A 5,980-nucleotide genomic window follows, 5' to 3' on the forward strand; every position below is an offset into this window, starting at 1 on the left:
GCTCCGGCTCAGCGCGGTGGATGCGCGCTCCCGCACGGACGTGCGGAACCGAGCAGGGCGGAACGGGGGATGGGCCCTCTTGGTTCTGGCAGCCAGAGGGAGGCGCGGGCACGGTCCCTGGGGTCTCTCGGCCAAAGTAGCAAGCCCCCTCCGAGGTAGGGCTCCTGATTCCAGGGACTCTCTTCTTCCAGTCTGGAGTTGTAGGGCTGTGTGTCCCCACAAAGCCCAGAGCAGCGGGGGAGGGGCCGAACGGGATATTTTTTGATGGGGTTTAAACTGAATCTCTTGCTTCCAAATTACTTCCTCTACAACCTATTGCAGTGCCTGAAGTCATACCAGTATGTTCCAGTCCTTTGGGTCTTGGAGGCGTTGAAGGTACCCAGAGTCTCCTAGGAAACTGCCAACACCCCTGGGAAAGGGAACCCCCTAAACTGTTAACAACCCACGCCTGTGGTGGGGATTCCTTGCCCGCCCGAGCAAGGAGCTGGGCCTAGGGAAAGGGACCCAGGGCCAATACCAACGGACAGGAAAGAAAGGGACTGGAAAATTGTTGGTTACCCTCTCTTGCTGTCCCCAGCGCCTAGCCCAGTGCCAGGCAAGAAGTGGACACACCACAAAGATCTGTCAAAGAACAAAATATCAAAGTCAAGGCCTGAAAACTCCCCAGGAGCATGAGGAGGAGCCAGTTTGAAGCCCGTTTGAATCATTTCCTTTCCTGTTCCAACACAGCCTTTAGCTTAGGATCTGTCAAGATGATCTGGGTTCCAACCCAGACAACCCAGATCATAAGTAGCTAACGCTTGTTGTCTCTGAGTCTTTGCACTCTGAACTTCTGTTCCCCATGAGTAAAGTGAACGAATTAAACACCCTTTTCAAGGTGTGTGTGTGTGTGTGTGAATTAATTCATGTTAGTGAGTCCCAAACACTGGACCCCACACAAGGGTTGTTCTGTCTGTTGAAATTTACATCCATCTCAAAAAAAAAAAAAAATTATATTAAATGACCAAATGTCATTTTTCCAGGTGGGAGGGGAACTGACTATGTATTTCTTTCTTAGTGTAAAAATTCATTTCTTTTAAGAAGAGATGGTGATAGCCAGACTTGTTGGCACATACTTGGGATCCCAGTGACTTGGGAGGCTGATGCAGGAGGATCACAAGTTCTAGGCCAGCCTTAGCAACTTAGCCAGACCCTGTCTCAAAAAATAAAAAGGACTGGGATGGAGCTAAAAGGTAGAGTGTCCCTGGATTCAATCCCCAGTAACAGAAAAGGATGAAAGGAAGGAAGAAAGGGAGGGAGGAAAAAATGAAAGAATGAGAGAAAAAAAATCAATGGTAGTGATAGTTAATGAGAGTTTGTTTTTCATTTAACATCCTTGTTTGGCAAAATAATAAATAAGCAGCTTTATTTCAATTCCAAGTTTCAAAAAAAATTATAACTCTGTGAAATCCCATAATTTGGGACCTCAGACTCATCCGAATTCATCTTACATAGGGCCTGAATACAGGTCCTCAATAAATTTGGTTTCCCCTTCTGTTGGTTCTTTAGAGAGTGCAACCTTGCTGACTCCTGTGAGCCTTGCTATCCCAGAATCATGAGCAGGAAGAGTTAGGGAAACAGTCTTGTTCCAAACCTTCTGCTATCTTACTGGTGAGGAATTGAATAATCCAGGCAGAAGATCTAGCTTGTCAGACTGATAAACCTAATTAATTAATTTATTCATCCATCCAATAAATATGTGGGTTCCTTTTGATGTGCCAGACACAAGCACTATGCACTGGGAAGAAAGTAATGGGTAAAATAGATACGTGGAACTCACAGCTTCAAGCAGGAGATAGAAGGTGCTGGGAGGAGGGAGTAGGGAAGTGGTCATCCTCAAAGAGCATCTCTGAGCCTCGTAGTATGTATGCTTCTGGTTTGCACACTGCTCTGAACATACCAAGTTACTCCTTACTTTTATTCCTTACTCTTGGGAGGCTGAGTCAGGATGATCGTGAGTTCAAAGCCAGCATCAGCATCTTAGCGAAGCTCAGTGAGACCCTGTCTATAAATAAAATACATAATAGGACTGGGGATGTGGCTCAGTGGTTGAGTGTCCTTGAATTCAATCCCTGATACCACCACCCCCCCAAAAAAAAAAACAAAAACTTTTACTCCTTACTATGCCATGAATCATTGCTTTTTCCAGCCTACTAAGCCAAGGTAGGTAATCCTGGAAAAAAACACACAGGAAAATCTACTGCAAGTTCTTGCTGAGATGGGACCCTAATTTCTCTCTACAGAGCAAAGGCCCTCTGTGAAAATCCAACCATAAAACTTCTGTCAATAGTGCTGCCAGGCGCAGGGGCACATACCTGTAATCCGTCACTTGGGAGGCTGAGGCAGGAGAATTTCAGGTTTGAGGTGAACCTCAGCAGTTTAGCAAGAACCTGTCTTAAAATTAAAAAAAAAAAAGGAGGGGGTGTCTGGGATGAAGCTTAGTGGTGTAGTACCACTGGATTCAATCCTCAGTACTGAAAAATAAAAAAAATAATAAAAATAAAGGGGATGTAGCTCAGCCCTGCATTCCATTTCCAGCGCAAAGAGAGAGAGAGAGAGAGAAAAGAAAAAAGAATTTTCTTTCCTCTTCACTCAGTCTCTGGTTTTGATGGGATACCACACACACACACACACACACACACACACACACACCATATTTCTCTCCAGAAGGAGCCAATGGAGCCAATGATCAAGCCTGGACAATGAAAATACTAAATTGTACTGGATACAATGACTGGTTCTAGGTTTGGGCCTCAACTCAGGCCACAGAATTAAGAGTTCTAGCCAAATTATTTGTTGAAGTTTATAGGAAAGAGGTGCTGTCCTTCTGTTGGGTTTGTTGTGAGCCACAGCTATTGGTGGCCACCTTTGATAGGCTAAGCAGAGAGCTTGTCTAAGAATAAAGTCAATACAGAAAAAAGCTAAGAAACTGGGTGGTGCTGCATACCTGTAATCCCAATGACTCAGGAGGCTGAAGCGAGAGGACCACAAGTTTGAGGTCAGCCTGGACAACTTAGCCAGACCTTGTCTCATAATAGAAAATAAAAAGAATTAGGAATGTAGCTCAGTGTTAAATCACCCATGGGTTCTATTTCCAGTCCCCCCCCCCAAAAAAAAGAAAAGAAACAAAAATAAGAAATAGAGTTTGAACACTCAGATCTGTCCAAACTACTTCTGGATTGTTCTGTTGGGGTGAGCCAATAAACTCAGTTCTGTTTAAACTACTCCAAGTTAGATTTTTGTTTTGTTTTTCTGTACTGAGAATTGAACCCAGGGGTACTCTATCACTGAGCTACATCCCCAGCCCTTTCTATTTTTTTTTTTTTTATTTTGAGACAGGGACTAGTTAAATTGCTCAGACTAGCCCTGAATTTGCAATCCTTCTTTCTTAGTCTCCTGAATTACTGGGATTATGAGTGCATGTCACCACACTTAGTATGAGTTAATATTTGTTGTTGTTCTAATAAAAATAGACCTAAATATACCTATATTCCTCCAAAAGTGAGAACAGGAGCTTACATAATGTATTATTTATATTATAGAAGTATGTCTGAATAAATGAGCTACTCCTCATGTATCAGAACCACAAGACCAGGAATGAAGACCTGCCTCTGGCCTTTGGCCTAAGACACTGCTACTACCCTTCAGAGCCTTGTTTTATTCCTCTGGGGGCGAAAAAAAAAAAAAGTACATGTCCTTCTCATGGATGCTGTGAGGACAAAAAGAGATGATGGATAGAAAAGATCTTGGTAGGCCGCATGTGGTAGCACATGCCTGTAATCCCAGCACTCAGGAAGCTGAGGCAGGAGGATTGTGAGTTCAAAGCCAGCCTCAGCAACTGTGAGGCACTAAGCAACTCAGTGAGACCCTGTCTCTAAATAAAATGCAAAATAGGGCTGGGTTGGGGTAAAAATGGGAGTTCATAACCCACTTGAGTCAAATGTATGAAAGATGATATGTCATGAGCTTTGTAATGTTTTGAACAACCAATTAAAAAAAAAATAGGGCTGGGGATGGGGCTCAATGATCAAGTGCCTCTGAATTTAATCCCTGGTACCAAAAAAAAAAAATCTTTGTAAACTGAAAAAGGCTATAAATGTGATTATCATTAAATTTTAATTATACGTGACTGAGCCAAAGGGTAGAAAAAAAGTGATGATCCTGGAGATGCACTTGCTGAGCTGTGAGTAGCTGGGACAGGATGTGTCTGCACTTTAAAGAGTGAACTTGGAACAGTTACGGAAAGAAATGTAAGAATTCTCAATAAGAATGGTATCTTATTGACTCCAGGGAGGGATGCGGCCATAGTGAATCATAGGATCAAGATAGGAGCTATACATTCCCAAGGCAAGGATGAGATGCTGGACAGAGCACCCAGACGAGAACAGGAGCCCAAGGGTACATCTAGCCAATATTCTATAATGAAAAATGTGTGACTTGCTAGATAGCCCATCTCAAAATAAATTTTAAAAATGGTTGGGGATGGGGCTGGGGACACAGCTCAGTTGGTAGAGTGCCTGCCTCGCATGCACAAGGCCCTGGGTTCAATCCCCAGCACCACAGAACAAGACAAAAAAAAAAAAGGTTGGGGATGCCAGGCACAGTGGCACATGCCTGTAATCCCAGGATCCCAGTGATTTGGGAGGCTAAGGCAGGATTGCAAATTTGAGGTCAGCCTCAGCCCTTAGTGACACCCTCAGCAACTTAGTGAGACCCTGTCTTAATTTTTTTTTTTTTAAGAATTGTTAACATTTATTTTTTAGTTTTCGGCGGACACAACATCTTTGTTGGTATGTGGTGCTGAGGATCGAACCCGGGCCGCACGCATGCCAGGCGAGCGCGCTACCACTTGAGCCACATCCCCAGCCTCTCTTAAAATTTTTTTAAAAAATAAAAGGAGTGGAGATGTAGTTCAGTGGTAAAGTGCTCTTGAGTTTAATACTCAGTACCAAAAAATGGGGAGAGGAGAGAGGGACAGGAGTCAAGGATGAGAGCAGGGGAAGGGAGTCGAATGGAAAATTCTGAATGATTTATATTGGCCTGTGGAATTTACTCTTTACTGATATCTGAAGTCTCCAAAGCTTTTAATGCATAAAAAGATTAATTTGTGCTTTTGAGGATTAAAATAGTTTAGGCAGCTTGTAAGGGATCAGTCCTTAAATGTGTATATGAAGCCATCTGTATATGCTGCGATGGAAAAGCTGTTAGATTTGTCTTCCCAGCATTCCTTTCCCCTTCTTCTGGTGATAGTACCCAGCTGCTTTTAGGGAACTACCCTTCCTCCCTCTGGGTCATAAGAGTGGGATGTGTGTCCCCAAGCCTGCCAATCATATGGCTCCACCCACCTGGCTTTGTTGTCATGGCCTCAGGAAGGACAACTGATACATAGGAATAAATCATATTTTCCTGAGGAAGAAGGGACAGAGGAAGAGACTGACTCAGTTCTTCATCCCTGATCAAAAGCTGTAAAGATTCTATCCTTTTAGTGTGAAGATGGTCCTGACCATGATCCCAGGGCCTAAGAAAATCAGAAGGTGGGTTGAGAGATGAAGAGATTGCTTCTTAGTTTCTATAATCAAATCCACATAGATAAGACCTTACATATTTAATATAGTTGCCCCTGTACAAATGGAAAAAATTAAGTTTAATGTGTCTACACCAATATGGCTTTTTTTTTCTACCAGGAATTGAACTCAGGAGTGCTTAACCACTGGGCTACATCCTCAGTCCTTTTTATCCTTTTTATTTTATTTTTTTTTATTTTGAGACAGAGTCTCACTGAATTGCTTAGGGCCTCACTAAATTGCTGAGGCTGGCTTTGAACTTATGATCTTCCTGCCTCAGCCTCCAGAGTCACTGAGATTACAGTTGTGTGTGTATATATATATATGTAAAAAGGTCAATAAGAGCAGTATGTTATGCATCAATAACAGCAACAGCT

The sequence above is a fragment of the Marmota marmota genome, unplaced genomic scaffold, assembly GCF_001458135.2.
Source record: "Marmota marmota marmota unplaced genomic scaffold, marMar, whole genome shotgun sequence".
Classification (NCBI taxonomy): domain Eukaryota; kingdom Metazoa; phylum Chordata; class Mammalia; order Rodentia; family Sciuridae; genus Marmota; species Marmota marmota.